Raw genomic sequence first — 19,564 nt, forward strand, 5'->3', positions numbered from 1 at the left:
ATATGTGCCTGTGTGTGTGTGTCTCTCTCTCTTACTTTTGAAATTTACATGTCTTCTGAACAACTAAAATTCACAAGAACAAACTAATTAATGAATTGCAGTTTTGACAGCTACAAGAAGACAGATGAGAAAGTAACATGCTTCTGGCAGCGTGTTATCAATTGGGAGGCAACAGTGCATTCCTTCTATGTGGTACAGTGAGCTGGAACCGACACTGACAGATGACACAGCCCTTGACAGTGAAGCCTGTACAAGCTGACAGCTCCACTCGCAGTCAGTCAAGTCCACATTTTGCTCTGGAAGTGAACCAAGTTGATTTGCAGAATAGGCTTGCCTTCATTTGATTCTTTCAAGGCCCACTTTAAGGAGAGTAATGCCATTTTAAGGTATTTGCATGTAGGTCCTAGGATGCATAGAATAAACCTGTTCGGTGCTATATAATAAGTGAGCTGTTGGAAGACACTTTATAATGAACTGCAATAAATAATCACTCCATATCCCGTGGCATTAGCCTTTGCTTCTGTTGTTTGTCATTGTGCTTTTGAAAAGGGCCTTAGCTAGGGCTGGACCAAAATGGGAAGAGTAAAGGCACTGTTATGTACTTCCCTTCCTGTGAAGCACAGCTTCCGGTTTTGATTATTTCCCCCAGGAGGGCTATGAAATGGCACCTCCAGAATGAGGTCGGGAAGTATTGCTTCCATGTTAACTAGTGTGTCTCCCCCCCCCCCCCCTCATTGAGCCAAATCCGATTAGCAATATGATACCATGGTTCCACAATGAGTATTTATTTCCTGATTGGCTGAATCACATTGTCAGTAAGAAGAGCCTCTGTTTCTCCCCAAGTTCCTCAAATAGGGGTGAAAACGAATACAATTCCAAGGACATTCAGATTTCTTTGCTGCCCAGATGGGGCCTTCATAATTCTGATACAGAAGAGCCAGGTTGTTGTTATATAATGTGTTAGATCCTAAGACTCCTGTTGACAGAATAAACTTTTCTGTCTCCCCTCGTTGTCTGAGCCTTCTTATTCCATCTGAAGAGCTGGTCCTGAAGGTAAGGGATCCTTCGAGGGGGTAGCTTCAGAGAGATCAAAGGCGCCTCTTCTGCCTCCCACTCATGCAAGGGCAGCTTTGGATCCAGCCTGGCTCTCAGTATTTGTATGTGTATCCTGAAAACAATTTTCTGTTGGGAGAGAAACAGCTATGCTGATGTTCTCTGTTTTAAAACAAAATAGAAATGTGCGGACCTAAAATATGATACTTCGGCTACTCTGAAGTGTGATAAGCTCACAACAGAAATGTTGCCAGAAAGGAAAACATACTGCAATAAGAAACATGCGTGCATTTGTAGATCCAAAAACTGATAATTCAGCAAGGCCTTTTAATATTTAAACAAAACTGTAGTATAGAGTAAATCCTAAATAGCTTTTACAAGTTATGGAGAGGTTATGTTTATGTTGTGCGCTTGTAAATGAGAAGGATCTACTATCTAATTTAGTGTAACTTTAATAATAAAGCCCCCTATTTTATGTCCAGGAAAGAATCATGCCTCCACATCAGTTTAGTGCATATAAAAGTGAGTGCACCATTTGCAATCAATAGCACTGAACATGTCTTTTGCTATTTCAATAGGTCTTTCTTGTACTGAAATTCCAAAGCAAAGTATCAATTGAGTCCAAATATGGCCATCCATATTTCCAGTGGAGCGAGGGGGGTAGGCAGACCTGCAGATACAAAGAAATGCATGCATTAGTTCTTCCACCAAAGTAAATGATGAAGTTTTACAGGAACATCACATATATATTGGTGTGTCTGTGTGTATGGATTGACTGTATCAGTGTTGTGTGTTTGGGATTATAAAGGGAAGCAAAACAGAGCTTGGGTTTACTTGTTACAGGGCACTTGTTGAAATTATTCCACATGCACAGTTTACACAGAGACTGTAGCTGCCTTTTCAGTGAGAGGATGGTCCTGCATTCTTTTGCTTTCATTCAAGATGACCTCCTGAATCTAAGATTAACCATGACAACAAGGCTTTTATTTAATTTTCACAAATGAGGACTTTATGTATAAACTCAGTATAATTCCTGCTGAATTTCTCTTATAGTCCAAACATGAACTGGATGTTAAAAGTTCCACTTAGAAAAGCCAGGAAAATTGTTAGGTAGCCTATTTTATAATAAATTGAAGGTTGTGTTTGTATATAAATAATGTGAGTCACTAACCGACACATATACATACAAAATCGATCAAGGTCGCTCAGTGAGCAAGCAATTTGTGAACTCTGCCATGTAAATAAGAAGCTGAATCCAAATTCCTGTGCAAGCCCAATGAAATATGTATGAGGTTGAGCACACAGATATTCATGCAGCGGACCCTTGGCTATTGGCTAATGTCGATGTTCAGACTGCATGTGTGCATGGGTGTTTGCTTATGGTCACGTTCCACTTGCGTTTCTCACTTGGACATTTATTTATTTATTTATTTATTTAGATTTCTATATTATCAATGGCTTATTTTTACATATATTTTTACATATTTTACATATTATTTTTACACATACATATTTTCAATGGCTTATATTTACTCTTAGAGCTTTGTGTTTATGTTCTGTTGAGTGTTGAGAGATTTTAAAATATTTTGAATTTCAGCACATATATGGATTGAGCCAGGTAGCACACTTTCCAAAACCAGATCCCATTTGGAGTCACACTGGGTGAGGCTCACGAGGGTTCTGTCTTAACTTTTAAAATATATATCACTGCACAGTCTTGTTTTTCTTGGTGGTGTGCACCCTAATATATTTCAATAACTCACTGGTAACATGGTTTATCAAGAAAATTTCAATGAATATCCTGCCCAGATTTTCTGCGGGTATAATGTGTGATGCTTCAGTAACTTTAATAGAGTTGTGCTTTCTCAGCAATACTACAGCTCTGGCCCTTTTTGCTTCCTGATCTTTCAGATTACAGGGAGTGAAATAAATCTGCAGTTGCTACCACCATGTATCATGAAGGAAAGCAAAGCATACAGCAAAAGATGTGGGGACATAAATGTTGCCCAGTTCTTCACTTTAATGTTAGGTAGTATTTATTGGTGGTAAACAAAAATACATCTAGGCAGCCAGATCTAGAGATTTGTGCTGCAATAACTACAGGGGCATCTTATTGTATGAAAGGGGCACAATTGTCCAGTTCTGTGCCACAACTAATATGGTACCTGTTACCTGCACAACTTCCCTTTAGTTGCTTTATGGAATGCTGAGGCATTGGCAGATGTGCATCTACAGTACAGTAAATAAATAATATTGTGTATTGAGGGTACTAAAAAGTGAATTAATTTTTGCAGTAGACAAGATCTATAGTGTGCATGGATATGAATCCTGCTGGATCCTGCTGAATTCAGATTGATTTGAACTCGTGTCTTCCTCTATTCCCCCTCCCCTTTGAAAAACAAAAGGGATTAGGGAAGCTCAGAAGGGGGGGGAGCCAAGTGCAGCAGGAGCCTCTTTCTTTTCTTGAATGTGGGGGGGGGGAGGATTGAAGACAACAGAGGAGGGGGAATAAATACAAGAGTCAAATCTCTGCTGAGAGAAATTAGGGCTTCTGGAGCTTCTGCCGAGATAAGTTAGGGCTTTCCCTTTAAGGGAAGCCTTGCAACCTGGGAACGAGGAAGCCTTTGAACTGTTGCCCTGGCCAATCAGGGCTTTTCTGCAGCATTGGAGGCTTGGCATCAAGTTATTTCGGGGAAAGCAGACAGGTGCACACTTACTCATGCTGATTTTTCAAATATCGAGGGTTATATTCACCCGGATATCATGGGGGAAAGGTAGGGTCACTCCGGATCAATCATGGTTATTGCAGTTGAAAAATTTAAACCGTCCAAAATCAAAATGTAAATCGCATTCAGTGTAGACAATAGAGACTGAATCGACCTGGGATTGCAATAAAAGCTCCATGCAGATTCAGCTCTGGTTTCCCCCCAGAATGAACAAACAGACTGAATGAAGGCAACAGAACAATTAGAGTGTTAATTTGGCTACTCTGCCCTCTTTCTCTACAAAGATGGTTTCTCTTCATCATAAAACTGTTGCAAAGAGCAGCCCGGCGCTCTTTATAAATGTAAATGCTGCCAACATTAATACTGGTAGCAGGAAGAGACAAATTCTTGTATTAATTCATTTTGGGAAGAAATTGCATGGCCCTGGAGATTCTGTAGTGGATTTCTTTCTTTCTTTCTTTCTTTCTTTCTTTCTTTCTTTCTTTCTTTCTTTCTTTCTTTCTTTCTTTCTTTCTTTCTTTCTTTCTTTCTTTCTTTCTTTCTTTCTAAGTATTCTCCCACCTGCATTCTGAAATGGCAAAATCTACTTGATCAGCTGAGCAACACTGGGACACCCAACTGCCTCATTCCTGCTGCCTGTCTCGTTCCGGTTTAGGACTGATTTAAATGTGGTTACAGTGAGGCAGAGAACTTGCCTGTATGACTTTGCATGCATTTGAACTGGGCTGCTGTCCATGCAAAGCGTGTACTTCATTAGCATGCTGATACAATACCAGGCCAGGCCACAGAACTCTGGCATACTAACTAAGCACATAGAACTTCTTTGCATGGGCTGCAGTCACATTTCAATGATATGCTGGGCTTGTGCAAAGTCACAACAAATAAGTTCTTCTGCTTTGCTAGCATCACATTTAAATCAGGCTTTAGACCTTAAATTGAGAGGAATGTCTCCACCTGATGTTAAGACTGCAGACGGTCATTTACAGTGTCATCCTAAGGACACTTGTCTGGAAGCAACCTCCACTCAGTAAAACTAAGTCAGATTCTGAGTAGATCTGATTAGGATTGCACAAGTAAAAGATTCCTGGCTTGTATTTACCGATCAAATGGTTCCTAAACACTCTGAAAAAATCTATATTGTTCCCATTTTTCTCTCTTCAGAAAGTTAATTCTTATATCAAATCCATTTTAAAACTCAGTTAAACTGTAATTTTCTGATTAAACTTCACCTAGGGAATTGCATCTTTAATGAATAAAGTTGAAATGTTGGAACATTTCTCTCCCCGCTCCTGGATTATGACGTTGGACAGCAAGAGGTTTTATACTAGTCAGGATTACTGATTGCAAAATATGTTCCTTCTAAGGGAGTTAGTCACTTAAGAACAAGGTGAATCCTATTGACCTTGGCTATGAAGGATTCAAAAGAAACATTTCAACACAATCATGAGGTCTTTTGTTCCTGTCCAAAAAGTTGGCCTGTCTCCATATCTGCACCAGACAGTGAGATCATAAGGTTTATGGTCTGAATATATTCCTACATTAATGTTATGTTATTCCTTCTCTGTACCAGACTTGATTTACTATGAATTTTGAAGTGTTCTATGTATTACAACACAGCTTGTATATTATAGGCTGTAAATAACACGTCAGTAAATGGGCATAAGCAAGTAAAAATGAAGGTAGCTTATCTGAAGAAGGGTGAGGGAAGGAGTTGTAACATACTGATTTAGACTCCGGTGAATTTACTAGATTACTTGGTAGGTGGCAGTGGTTGCTTTTTCCAAATTGTATTAAAGATGATCTAGAAGCTTTTTGATAAAGATGAGCAAGATGGACTTTTTAGTCATATAGCATTCTATTTGCATATGCATATTATAAGTGGAAATCCTTTTTCTTAGTGTTTGAGACAACAGGCTAAATAAAGATGTATTCAAAATCCAAAATTCACTTAGAAGCTCTTGAAGCAAACAAGTGGAGTTTAACATATTGTGACAGAATAGAACTGCATATCTATGAGGCAATAAATTGCCTTAAGTGGAACATAAATAAATAAAGCCCCAGTATAGGGCTTGTGTTGGCTCTCTTTTTAAGGAGAGCTTTCACTGAGAGTAAGTGTTAAATACTAGCAAAAAATAAAATCTAGGCAGTTGAATCTAGACAGGTAGCACTGTACACTATGTCACAATTTAATGATGCTACTTAAATGCCCTTAAAGCAGCCTTTCTCAACTTTTTTACTGTTGAAAACCCCCTGAAACATTCTTCAGGCTTTGAAAAATCCTGGAAGTGATGTCAGCAGGCCACACCTCCCTGCTATGCCCCTGGAAGTCACATATCACCATAAGTTAAATCACCAAGACACTCCTACCAGATGTGACATCATACGCTGTTGCCCCTGCCCTCCCAGTGCCAGAAATACCCAAGTGGCCTACTCTGCTAGGCCAGGAAAAGGGCATCCGCCACCTTATCACTCCTTCCAGTTATGTTAAAATGAGAATACTTTCCTCTCTGGACTCCAGTCACAACCATGTTTGATGAGTATCATGCAAGGATTTTTATGAGCGGGGCCCCTCCCCTTTCCATCCCCCCCAGGCCCATCGTTGGCTATTTTTTTTTTGGGGGGGGGGTGGCTGATTGATATAACCATATATTGTCATATGACCTGATTTCTTTAAAATTAAACATTATCTCCTACCCAATCAGCGAAACCTGTCCAAGGCCGTTGAGAAACCCCAGGGTGGAGAAAGCCTGCCTTAAGGTATTGCTGTCTTAATCCCATGCAGCATGCGATGAACAAAGTGTTGTGTTCCGCAAGTTCTGTGATTTTCTAGGGGTAACTTTATGGGCAGGGTTGGCATTAAAATTTGGCATGACTGGACACGCTCAGTAATATTTGGCGGAGCCTAACTCATATTATAGGTTCTTACTTTTCTCTGGGTTCTATGCAGTAGTTCTATGCGGTATGAAAATGGAGATGGTGAATACTAACAGAGCTGTTTCCTCTATGGCTGCATGAGCATCAAAACAAGGTCCTGCCACAGCAGCAGCTGCAAGTGGATCAGAAACAGCATTCGTACGCCCTTATTGCAACATTGCACACTGCTTCCTGTTCCTCTTCTTCCCCTTCCAATTGCTCTGGACCCCCTTTCCCATGGTTTGAAATCCTCTCTTTCCCCCACTGTCCTTTCCCCTAATAAGCCACGCTTTATCTCAGTAGGGTAACACACTTTAAAGAGCAAAGCCGGTAACAGGGACCAGCTTTGGCCACAAGCTGACTCATGCCATTTTGAAAGTGGAGCTTAGCTGGGCTTCACTCTGCAGATTCTCCTTTTGAGCCCATTAAAATAAGTTTATTCTTAATCAATTTTAAATGGAAAACCCTGGAAATGCCAAGTGTCATTCTTAAAAGAAGCCTGATATCATATGGACATTCCCTTTTAACACAGAGGCTTCCTCTTTCCTTGTGGGGCTAGAAGCCATCAAATATGTGGAAGAAGTCTAATATTCTAAAATTAATACAAATTTACCTTGCTTTCTTCTAACTTCCGGAGTGATAGAATTTAAACTCTCCACATCCAAACGTATCCTCATTAGTTACTGAAAGCAGCCATAAAAGTTCCTTTCATATATATGGACCTTCTGTTTTTAGATGTCTTGCACAGCTGTATAATTACCAATACTTATTTTATAATATGTCCAGTGTTGAAACTGTTATCTGTACTCTCTTTGTAGACTTTAAACTTCTCAAAAGAATTTCTGCCGTAATGAAAAATAACAGAAAGGGCTTCCATTCATGAAAATATGAGAGGCATCTGAAAGTTTGGAATATGTAGGAGTGAGGTCCTCTTGTTCTACTGCTCTTTGAAAAAATCTCATTTAACCCATTTTGCTACTGAGCTGAAGGAAGCATATTTGAAAAACGCTAAAAAATGTGGGGCCATAATTGGGAATTTTAAAGAATGGTGTCCTAGATTGTAAAACATTCAGTGATAGCATTAGAGGAATGTGTGTAGGTTATCACATGCTTGCATTTTAATAACTTCATAAGTCACAAAGTATAGAAACACTTTGGATTGATTGGGGTTGATTCTGCAATGTCCAACATCAATAGACATGAAGCAAGATGGTGATAAAATGGTAGAAAGGTTATTGAATAGGATCGAGAAATCCAGTGCTGTGGGGCTGTTAGATATGTGGGTTCATGGAAGAAAGCCAGGACTACTGTGCACACAAACAGCTGTTTTACTGTGATCTCAGCATGAGTACAAGTCATTGTAAGCCACAAGACCGAGAAAGCCCCCTGAAAACCCCAACATATATTCACATAGCAAACAACAGATCTTCCTGCTGCTATGCACGATTGGTTAGATCAAATTAGATTGATTTAAACCGATTGGATCCAGCGGATGGGATCCTTGCTGCATGTGGGTCAGTTATGCATCTCCTTGGATCCTGCCTCAGTCATCAATCTCAGTCCTCAGAAGATCCACATACACAACAGGGCTTACATTCTTTTAATTTTAAAATTACTTGAAGTTGTTGGGATTGTTTTACAGCTGTGTCTCTTTATTTATGAGATTTGGTAGACAGGGATCTATGGGAAACCCTGATCACAATTAGTCTCAATTGTCTTTAACATGCGATTCACATAGGAAGGGGTCTAGAATTGATTGGTGTTGATTTGTTTATAGATTATTAATTTACCTTTATACTTGAACCATAAGCAGAATATACTTTTAGTTAACTATTCAATTTAAATGAGCTGACTGTTTCTTTAGAACTGCTCCAAGCCTGGGGGACCTAGTTATGGAGAAAGCTCACTGCATGGGACATGTGTTATGTTGTAATAGCTGAGTTGATGACAGTGGGCACTCTTGGCTGAAATCCAAATGCAAATGCATCATTCCTCGTTTTGCATGCAACAAAGTAGGGCCTGGACCTCAAAAACAGATACTACAATAATTTTGTTTCTCTCTGATTTGCTAGGCTTGAGTGTCATCATAACTTTCAAGTCCATTGAAGTCAAAGGGCTTAAAGTGTATGACTCTTCTTAGAATGGGACTGCATGTTACATTGACACAGTCCAGAAAAAAGCATATATATACTATTTCAAACTATTATGCATTATACTAGTCATAGTTACATTATAATAAATTTGAACAATTACTTTTATTCCATGACATTGTATCTGAGGAACTGTGCATCCATACAAAAGCTCATACCTTGAATAAAACTTTATGGATCTTAAGGGTGCCACTGGACTCTGCTCTGTTCTGCTGCTCCAGACCAACTTGAATCAATCTCCCCACAACAGACAGCCTGTGAGGCAGGTGAGGCTGAGAGAGCTCTGAGAGAACTGTGACTTTCCCAAGATCACCCAGCTGGCTGCATGTGGAGGAGTACAGAATCAAACCCGGTTCTCTGGATTAGGGTCTGCTGCTCTTAACCTTTATACAAAGCTGGCCCATTATTTCCCCCTGAGTACAGTTATTGCAAAGGATTTCAAAGAAGAGATAACTACTTTGTCTAGCATATGACACATTACATAGCTATATGAAAGCTAACATTTTTATTCCTTCCTCAGATAAATGCTATACCAAGTAAGAACTAAAAGGCTAACAAAGCCAGCTATAAAATGACAGTCAATTTGCAAAAGTTATTTCTGGGAAAGTAATAGCTTGCATTTTGTACAGCTTGCAATGTTTTTCTGAAAGAACTGTCGTTAATGTTTCAGAAACAGTATTTTTGTTTTTATAAGAAGGTTGTTTACCCATCTCAGCCCTTGATGGTAGGGCAGTTATAAATCTAAAGAAATAAATATGTAATTAAAATATTAACTATTTAAACGAGTCATGTTTATTAATCTCCTGCTGGGAGGATTTCACAATCCAAATATGTCATTTAAGTAAGGGAATCACGTTTCAAGTTTTTTCAGCCACACTTCCTGTAGCAAAATGTATTTATTTCTGTCAACCGTCAGCAGGTAGAACAATCACACTGTTTCATTCTCCTTTAAGAGTTCATCAGTGTTGCTTCCTCAAGAGCTGTCTTTAATTGGCATAAATGGCATTTGCGCTGCCACAATATAGACTTTGGGCTGGGTCAAGAGAGATGGCTTGTTGCTAGTTGTCCTATCTCTGAGGCCCTCCAGAGTGCCCCATTAGGAACAGGCAAGATGGTGGAAAGGCGTGTTGACCGGAGTGGGGAGAAAGAACCTGACAGAAGGTCACTGGGTGACCTTGAGATATCCACTCTGTTTCAGCCTAACTTACTTTATGGGTTTAGTGCGAAGATGAAAAGGAGGCAATCCATATATGCTGCCCTGAGTTCTAAAAAAGAAGAATGATTTAGAAAGCCAGTAAGCAACATCACTGTGATTTGTATCTCCAGTCAGGTCAACACTCTGAAAGCAGTGTGGTAGACCCCATTATCTGATCCAGTCCTGCCTTTGCTCATCCAAGGCACTTTCAAAGTTCTACCTGTTCTTACAGAATGTACCTTGGCGATGACATTGCTCACGTGAAAGTCTTGCTTGTTTTGAGGCTCACTGCCCTCCATTTTATAGTCTGAGAATTGAGAGACATTGCAGCCAGTTCTATTTGTCACATAATTTCATAAACACCAAATTGGATGAGACATTTAAAATATATATCTGCCAAATCTGAACTATTAATGGGATTTTTTCATCTCCTCCTGGTGTTGGGCTTGACAAGCCAAAGAATTAAATGAAAAATAGACTTGGCACTGATTAAGAGTTAGAAAAGACAAGTTCCTTTTTTAGGTAGAGAGGGAGTCAAGAGGAAAATATTAAATGGAGTTTTAGCTCTTTGACAATGGGAAACAATAGAAATCAAATACCGACAGTGTTTCCCATCCTTTACTGCTACTGGCTTCCATTTTTACTATAATTGCCATGGTGTTAGTAATGGAGACAGTAAGATTACTGTAAATGTACAGCATCCAGCTTATTGCTGCCAAGTGGCTTTCTTGACATTGTGCTTCTATTGATAAACTATCATTTTCCTGGCATTTATTTATTTTATTTATTTTATTTATTCGTATTTTTATACCGCCCTCCCCGAAGGCTCAGAGCGGTTTACATATAACTGAAACTATACATAAAACCATACATATAATAACATTCATATTATTAACTGGTATAACCCGGGTAACAGTATAACATAACAGAATAACATTATAACAAACAGTGGTAACTCGAACAGGTCCAGGAGTCTTAGTGGGTTTCTGGGGGGAGGGGAGGGGCAGGGGCCCTGCAGATGTTGGTTGGTTGGCCTGGCCTCAGCCAAATGCCTGGTGAAAGAGCTCCCTTTTGCAGGCCCTGCAGAACTGTTTTAGTCCCGTCAGGGCCCTGATCTCCTCTGGGAGCTCATTCCACCAGGTGGGGGCCAGGACAGAGAACGCTCTGGCCCTGGTCGAGGCCAGGCGAACTTCTTTAGGGCCAGGGATCAGTAGCCGGTTGGTGGCAGCGAGTGTAAAGCTCTTTTGGGGGCATAGGCAGGGAGGCGGTCCCTCAGGTACACTGGGCCCTGACCGCGTATGGCCTTGAAGGTAATTACCAGAACCTTTAACCTGATCTGGAATTCAACAGGCAACCATTGCAATTGATGTAGTATGGGCCAGATGTGAGATCTCCATGGTGTCACTGTGAGGATCCTGGCCACTGCATTTTGGACCAGCTGTAGTTTCTGGGTCAAGGCTAAGGGCAGGCCTGCGTAGAGTGAGTTACAGAAATCCAGCCTGGAGGTGACCGTCGCGTGGATCACTGTGGCTAGGTGTTCTGGGGCCAAGTAGGGCACTAGTAGCTTGGCTTGGCGGAGATGGAAGAATGCCAGCTGTGCTACCATTGTGAGGGAAGCATCCAGGATCACACCCAGGTTCCTGGCGAAGTGAGCCGTAGTGAGCTCTACGCCATCCAGGGTGGGCAGGCGCACTTCCTCACATGAGCCCTTCTTACCCAGCCACAGGACCCCCGTCTTTGAAGGGTTGAGCTTCAGGTGACTCTGCTTGAGCCATCTCATCACTGCTTCCAGGCAGCTGGCTAATGTTTCTGGGGGAAACAGGAGGAAGAGCTGGGTGTCATCTGCATACTGATGGCAACCCAGCCCAAACTTCCGTACCAGTTATTTGAGAGGGCGCATGAAAATGTTGAATAGGAGAGAGGACCGCTCCCTGTGGGACTCCACAAGTAAGTTGTCGGCGGTCCGATGTTCTCTCTCCCATTGCAACCCTCTGTCCACGATCCCGGAAGAAGGAGATCAGCCATTGAAGGGCTGTCCCTCATATTCTGGCATCAATGAGGCGGCGAGCTAGAAGCTCATGATCGACTGTGTCGAACGCTGCTGAGAGGTCTAGTAATATCAGCAGTGCCGACCCGCCTCGGTCCAACTGGCGACGGAGGTCGTCCGTCAGGGTGACTAGCACCGTCTCTACCCCATGGCCAGGCCGGAAACCTGTCTGGGATGGGTCTAAGACCAAAGCTTCTTCCAGGTATTCCATCAGTTGGTTTGTGACTGCCCTTTCTACCATCTTCCCCAGAAATGCTAAATGCAAGACGGGTCGATAGTTATTGGGCTCTCGTGGATCTAGAGATGTTTTTTTCAGCAGTGAGCATACCACAGCCTCTTTCAATCCCTCCGGGAATTCTCCCATTGTGAGAGATAGGTTGATTATCTCCCGGAGGGGGCCCTTTATCCTTATGCCAGCTGTTTTTAAGAGCCAGGATGGGCAAGGGTCCAGTGGACATGTGGTTGGCCTTGCTGTTGCTAGTATCCTGTCCACTTCGGTTTAAGTTTCAGACTTTATCACTACATATAGGGTATGATGGCATGTATTTTGCTGCTTGGAATGTTGTATGGCCATGTGTCAGGGCAGTCAGGCAAGGAAATGAGAAAAAGGAGGCATGAATGAAGTGAAGAAGCAAAGAGAGGAAGACGATTATAAAAGAGGCAAGTCGGCTCACCATGGAAGATGTCTTTACAGATGTCTGCCCTGGCCTATTGGTGTGTTTTTAAAAAAACACTATTTCAGTTACTTTCCCTGCAAGTTTCTCTTTGGCTCGAGTTGGATGATGGTAGACAAACGAAATCCCATGTATAGGCTTAAAGCATGGCAGAATCAAGTGCTTAGTGTGTATTGCATATTGTGATTGAGGTATTCCTTCCTACTTTGCCTTAGCAGTTGGTAATTTTTTTAATTAAAAAAAATATTTTCATAGGGGGAGGCCTTTTTAGCACTATAATACTTCCAAAATGGGAGTGTCCATGAGGTTTTGTTTTTTTAAGATGGGGGAAATATTCTAAAGAACAACTGTAAGGCTAATTGGAGCCCTGGTAAGCTGGGTGGAGCCCCATAGGTCGTTGTCTGCTGGGGAGATGAGTGGGAATGGGTGCAACTGGACAAGGAAGGAAGGAAACATTGGTCAGCTCCCCTCCTCACACCGGGAGGACGGCATGGGACAGCCTCACCGGACTGATAGCAGCCTGGAGGAAGAGGGCGGTGCTTTCTGCTCCAAGACATGGCCCAGAGACCATCAGCTGCCGGAAAGCATTAGCCAGGAACAAGACCTCCAGCACCATCTGGTGGTGGCTGGATGGACTGACTGGAAGAACAATTTTTTAGGTTATTTCCTAATAGATACTGGGTGTTTCTCAAACTGCAGCCTGGAAATTAAGAGTAGAGATGGTGCACGCTCCTGTGACAGTGCATTGGGAGAGGGAACCAGCCAAGGGTTAGCCTTAGTTAGAGTACTGGGAGGGGGGAGGGGACCAGGAGAGGACCTGCTGTCAGGCAGGATCCAGCCCCAACCCCCTACCAGGGGGTAAGCAAGTTGCTAGGAATAGGTTGGGAAGGGGGGGAGGGATAAGGAGGGAGGGCATGGTCTGGGAGGGATAGGGAGAGTGGTTATTGCAGCTGGAGCATTAGCAGAGGTAGTGTAGGGCTAGTGGGAGTGGCTGGCCATCCCAACTCAAGGAGCATGTAGGGAGTTGGGGTGATAGCTAAGGGAGCCTGAGAAGGGGACGGGATCCTAATAATGATGGGCTGTGGGCGATATTCCGGGGAATGGAGGTTGGATAACAGAAGAGCTGGGAGCTATGCGGACCGATATAGGCCTTGGTTGGGGAGACACGGCCGTATGCCCTTTTCTAACCTTCATCTCATGTCCAGATGTGTGAGGGTGGAGGCTAGGGAGGAACTGACTTTTGTGCTTTGCAATGTAAGGTCAATTACCAACAAGTCCGTGACTCTGTGGGAGTATTTCACTGATTCTGGGACAGATCTTTCTTGTGTGACCGAGATCTGGGCATGGGAGGGCGAAACGGTGGTCCTGAAAGAACTAGCCCTTCCTGGGTTCTCAGTCCTGCATCAGTTTTGGCTCCATAGTGTGTGTGTGTGTGTGGGGTGTGTGGCTATTCTTGTCTTGGAAAATTGGGCTATTCTTGTTCCTCCTACACAACTCTCCTGGCGCCTATGATCTCTGGAATGTGTTGGTACTGGATGGGATTCGGTTGAGAGCTTGGTCATCTGTTTGGTTTACTGCCTGCCAAATGCACCCAAAGATACCTTGGGGCCTGTTGTGCTGTTCGCTGGTCATGGCTTGGACCTGGTGTTGACCATGGCAACACTGCGGCTATCGCAACGTGTTACCAGTACTACTCATCAGGCCAGCCACAACCTTGATTTGATCTTCAGTGATGGGAAAGAGCTGAATCTGGTGGCAATGTCTGTCATCCCATGGTCAGACCACTATGCCCTGCGGGTCTGGCTCAAGATGCTACCCCTTCCCTGTTTGGGCGATGGACACATTTTATCCTGCCCGTGGAGACTCATGGATCCAGTTGGATTCCGGAATGCTCTGTGGGATGCAATGTCTCTTGGTGACTCATTAACAGTGCTGGCAGAAGACTGGCACTCCCACCTGTTGGCAGCCATGGACAAAATCGCCCCTAGACATCATCTTCAGTAGGCCCCATAGTACACCAGGGAGTTCTGGGAGAGGAAGAGGGAAGTGAGACGACTAGAGCAAGTGTGGTGGAAAACTCACAATGAAGTGGCATGAATATCCTATTGCACACTTATAAGATGGCAGTGAAAGTGAAAAAATGCCACGGAAATTGTGACTGCGTGCTCTTGCCTGGCACAGTTGTTTAAGGTAGTTCGGTCTCTTACTTCCCTCAAGGAGGGGTGCCAAAATGTTAGTAAATTGGATTTTAGCTATGATGCATTAGTGAGCTTTTTTGCAGATAAAGTTTTGTTGCTCTGCTAGGATCTTTCTGCCATGGTTGATACGGATAGGAAACTGGAAGCCTGGTGGCCACCTTTGGGGGGTGATGTTTGATGGCTTCAGACGACTCTCATTACCCAACATGGACAAGTTGCTGGGGTTGGTGAGGGTAACCACTTGTCCCCTTAATCTTTCCCTGTCTACTGGGGGTTCCCTGAGCCGCTGAAGGAGGCAGTGGTTAAGAAACCATCGCTGGATCCACAGGACCTGGCCAGCTACCGTCTAGTCTCGCACCTTGTGTTTCTGAGAAAAGTGGTTGAAAGGGCTGCCGTGGGCCAGCTCTTGGCTTTCTTGATGGAAACTTTAGCACTTGACCCATCCCAGTTGGTCTTCCATCCTGGCCATGGGGCAGAGACAATGTTGATCACCCTGACAGATGATCTCTGATGCCATCTGGATTGGGGAAGTTTGGCTATCCTCATGATGTTAGACCGGTCAGCCACATTTGATGTGATTGACCAAGAGTTGTTGGCCCATCACCTCACCGGGATGGGGATAAAGGGGACAGCGCATTAGTGGCTGCTCTCCTTCGTGCAGAACTGGACACAGAGGTTGGCAGTGGAGGGTGAAATATCATGCCCTTTTCAACTTCCTTGGGGTCCCACAGGGGGTCATGCTTTCCCTCACACTTTTTAACATCTTTATGTGCCTTCTGGCCCAGCTGGTTCAGAGTTTGGGGCTGGGTTGTCATCAATATGCAGATAAAACTGAGATCTATCTCCTCATGGCCGGCCAGTTGGACTCCCCCCCAGAACCATTCACCAGATGTTTGGAAGCCATAGCTGAGACTCAAACCCTTCAAGACAGAGGTCCTATGGCTGAGAAGGAAGAAGAAGAAGAAGGAGTTGGTTCTTATATGCCGCTTTTCCCTACCCGAAGGAGGCTCAAAGCGGCTTACAGTCACCTTCCTCTCCCCACAACAGACACCCTGTGGGGTGGGTGAGGCTGAGAGATACCCAGCTCTGATATTACTGCTCGGTCAGAACAGTTTTATCAGTGCCGTGGCGAGCCCAAGGTCACCCAGCTGGCTGCATGTGGGGGAGCGCCGAATCGAACCTGGCATGCCAGATTAGAAGTCCGCACTCCTAACCACTACACCAAACTGGCTCTTTTTGGTGTAGGAAGCGCATTTACACACTCTGGCTGGGACACAACTGAACACCACGCCTCTGGCCAGAAATTTAGGGGTGACTTTGGATGCCTTGATATCTATGGAATACAGGTCACAAGGGTAGCCCACCAGGCATTTTAACACTCATGTCAGGCGAGGCTACTAGGGCCCTATCTTCAGAGCACCTAGCCATACTGATCCATGCAACAGTCACATCCAAAATTGACTTCTGTAGCTCACATTACATGGGCCTGGCCTTGTCTCTGACCTGGAAATTGTAGTTGGTGCAAAATGCAGCCACTAGAAACATCTTGGTGGGCCCATATCCAGCCTGTACTGAGGCAGCTACATTGGTTGCCAGTTACAGCCTGGATCAGGTTCAAGGTTTTGGTACTTACCTTTAAGGCCCTTCAGTGGTCTGGGACCCACATATCTGAAGGACTGCCTGTTGATCAATGCCCCCCATATGCTCTGTGGGTACTAACTTGTTGGTGATCCCCGGTCCCCAGGAAGTTCACCTGGCCTCAACTAGGGCTAGGGACTTTTTGGTCCTGGCTCCAACCTGGTGGAATGAGCTCCCAGAAGAGCTGAGGCATTCTGCAGGGCCTGCAAGTTGGAGCTCTTCTGTCTACGGTTGAAGCCAGGGCATGGAAGATCAGATGGGCCCCTATAGAAGAGACCACCACCAGACCAGATCATTGCCATTGGTGGATTGCCAGCATGCATAATTGCCCTATGGCACACTGAAATGCAGCTTGCTGTTGCTGTGGGGTTTTTTGCCACCAGGGTACATAATTTTAATGGGATATGATGGGAAATAAATATAATAATAAAAATCCAAATAAATAAATAATAATATTCATAGAATCGTAGGAAACCCTAGGGTTATCTAGTCCAATCCTTTTCCTGCACAATGTAGGAACTCACAACTACCTGCCCACCCATGGTGACCCCAATTTCATGCCCAGATGATGGATCAAATTTGCATGACCTGGCATGAATTTTTGTTTTAAAAATATGGGGGAAGATCTAGCCTCTTTGCATTGAAGACTGGACACCATAAGCATTATTTATATTCCTGGGTGTAACATGAGATTATTCAGGAGGATGACATACCCTGAGTAAAAGGGATTCTCTTCCTGGCTTCTTTTTTTCTCCCAATTACCCAGACCTAGCTTAGTAAATACAGAATGCTCATTAAGGGAAACAGGACTCACTTTAACCACTTTCTTGTCTGATGAAGTGTGCTGTGCACATGAAAACTTATACCTTGAATAAAATTTAATTGGTCTTAAAGATGCCACTGGACTAAAACGTTGTTCTGCAACTTCAGACAAACATAGCCCCCCCCCCCCAATGTAATCACTTTAGTTTGCTTCGGCTCTTAAGTAGGCCTGTGTGAAAGTCATCTCTTTTCTCACCTATGGCTGGTTCTGCAGCAGCAATAAGCCACCTTACTGTGGGATCTGGGTTCAGGCTGCCAATCTCTGTATGACTATAAGGACTGTTTGTTTCCATGGTGACACTGTTGCCCATGTACAACTATGTAAGTCCATACGTTTTTATTGTTCAATCCGCTGCTTGCTGCTGCATCGTACATTGCTTGATTTTCAAAGTGGAAGCAAAGCTGTGCAAAACTCACTATGAGAAAGAAAGACATCCTTGCCCTTTCTTTGCCTAACACTTTTCCTTACAGCTATGAAAGATGCAAGTTCACACAGCACTCTTCCACCTTGTTTAAGCAATACTTGTGATACATTTCAGGTACTTCTACACCTACATTTACACGCAATAATAAAAGCAAGCACAGCTCATTAATAGTATCTTCCTGTATGCTTACCTAAAGAAGTTTGAACTTAATACCACTTTCAAAAGTATGTGGCAGACTGGATATAAAACAAGGATAACAGGAATGGCTGCTTTTCAAGTGCTAGGCAACACAAGGCTATTCCCTTGCACTAGTGAAGATGATAACAAGGTATAATTGTTGCTTGCTCGTTTGTTTGAACTTACAAACTATATCAAATAGCACCTAATTATACTCCTAGAATACTATTACCGAAGAGAGCAGACACAGTGTAAACAAGGGCGCATATTCTAATACTGCAGTAGGTGTAAACAGACAAGAAGCTGTTGCTGCTGCTAATTAGCCTGGCATTTTTTGTGCTTGCAACATCAGAAGTAAATGGCATGAAAATATGCTTGGAGTCTGAGCATACAGTCTACTCCATCTCCATCTGGTGCTTGCCCTCCGATTACCCAAAATGTTTGGCTGCTGGACTGAAGGACACCATTTGATAGCCAGCCAAGTTGAAAGGTCTACTGGCGGTAAAACAATGGCCACCCTTTTACAAGTGGATCATTGTTGCTGAACAATCAAGCTTTCTGGCTGATTTGAATGTCAACAATTCAGAAAAGTTGATGTTTTGGAGCCATCAAATAAAATGTTTTTTGTGAAACAGTTTATTATTTCAGTGGTAATTATTTGAATCATTCATGGTAAAGGATGTTTACTAATGAGAGCTTGGCGGCTGCAAATTCCAGGGAGACTGAATGCTCTTTGTGCTGACAAAAAGGCCCAAATCACAAGAGAGCAACTGACTGGACAAATCATTCATCTATGCAAATGCCAGCTGAAATGGTCAGATGCATTTATTACCCTCCTCATTATAGTAAACAAGGCAAGAATCGTGACTGGCAGTTATCAACTTGCCCTGAAGTATGATTTGTTCTCCTACTACTATTTAAATGAGAGGGAAAAAAGGCATGCCACTAGGGACTTTGTCGGTATATAAAAGAGTAAATGTCACATAGCCCAGCGCTTAAAGACTCTTGATTGACAAATGTTTTATTTGACATATCAAACAATGATGGTTTTCATATCAAATAGCCCACATTTGAGAGCCAAAGCTTAACCCCTTCAAGGGAAAATGATACAAAGCTTCCCAAGTAGGACCTGGAAAGAAGTTATCCTCAAAACAGAACCTTGCAATTCTGCTCTGTAACACCTAAAATATATATCCTGCAGCAGGTGTGTGTGTGTGGGGGGGTGGCAATTAAAAAAAATCACATCACATCCACACATCCACACACTTGAAATCACACACCCCAAGTTCTTACTAGTGGCTCCAAATGAATTGTTGGCCTACTTGCATTCTGTGGCTGGGCTGTTGTTAATGACTGATAGAAAACAGCAAAGAATTAATATAGTAAACACTGGAATCAAATGTGCAGTGACATGGTTTTGTATTATCAATGACATTATTATACAGCCTTTTATCATCCCCAAGATAGAACTGCTTTATTAAGCAAAGGCAGGACTCGCATGTCTCAACTTCAAGGGCTTGGTGGTCCATTCTTATATACCAGCTCT

General features: G+C 43.0%; 1 long non-coding RNA gene across 1 annotated transcript in view; it reads right to left on the minus strand.

The window, feature by feature from the left end:
* Window positions 1–291: 291 nt before the first annotated feature.
* The window catches only part of LOC143820633 (uncharacterized), a 54,678-nt gene continuing 35,405 nt past the window's right edge, over window positions 292–19,564 (minus strand). The window contains exon 4 of the long non-coding RNA XR_013225427.1: window positions 292–1,723. This is a non-coding gene — a long non-coding RNA (uncharacterized LOC143820633). The remainder of the gene's footprint in view (window positions 1,724–19,564) is intronic.

Source organism: Paroedura picta, chromosome 1 (assembly GCF_049243985.1).
Source record: "Paroedura picta isolate Pp20150507F chromosome 1, Ppicta_v3.0, whole genome shotgun sequence".
NCBI lineage: Eukaryota > Metazoa > Chordata > Lepidosauria > Squamata > Gekkonidae > Paroedura > Paroedura picta.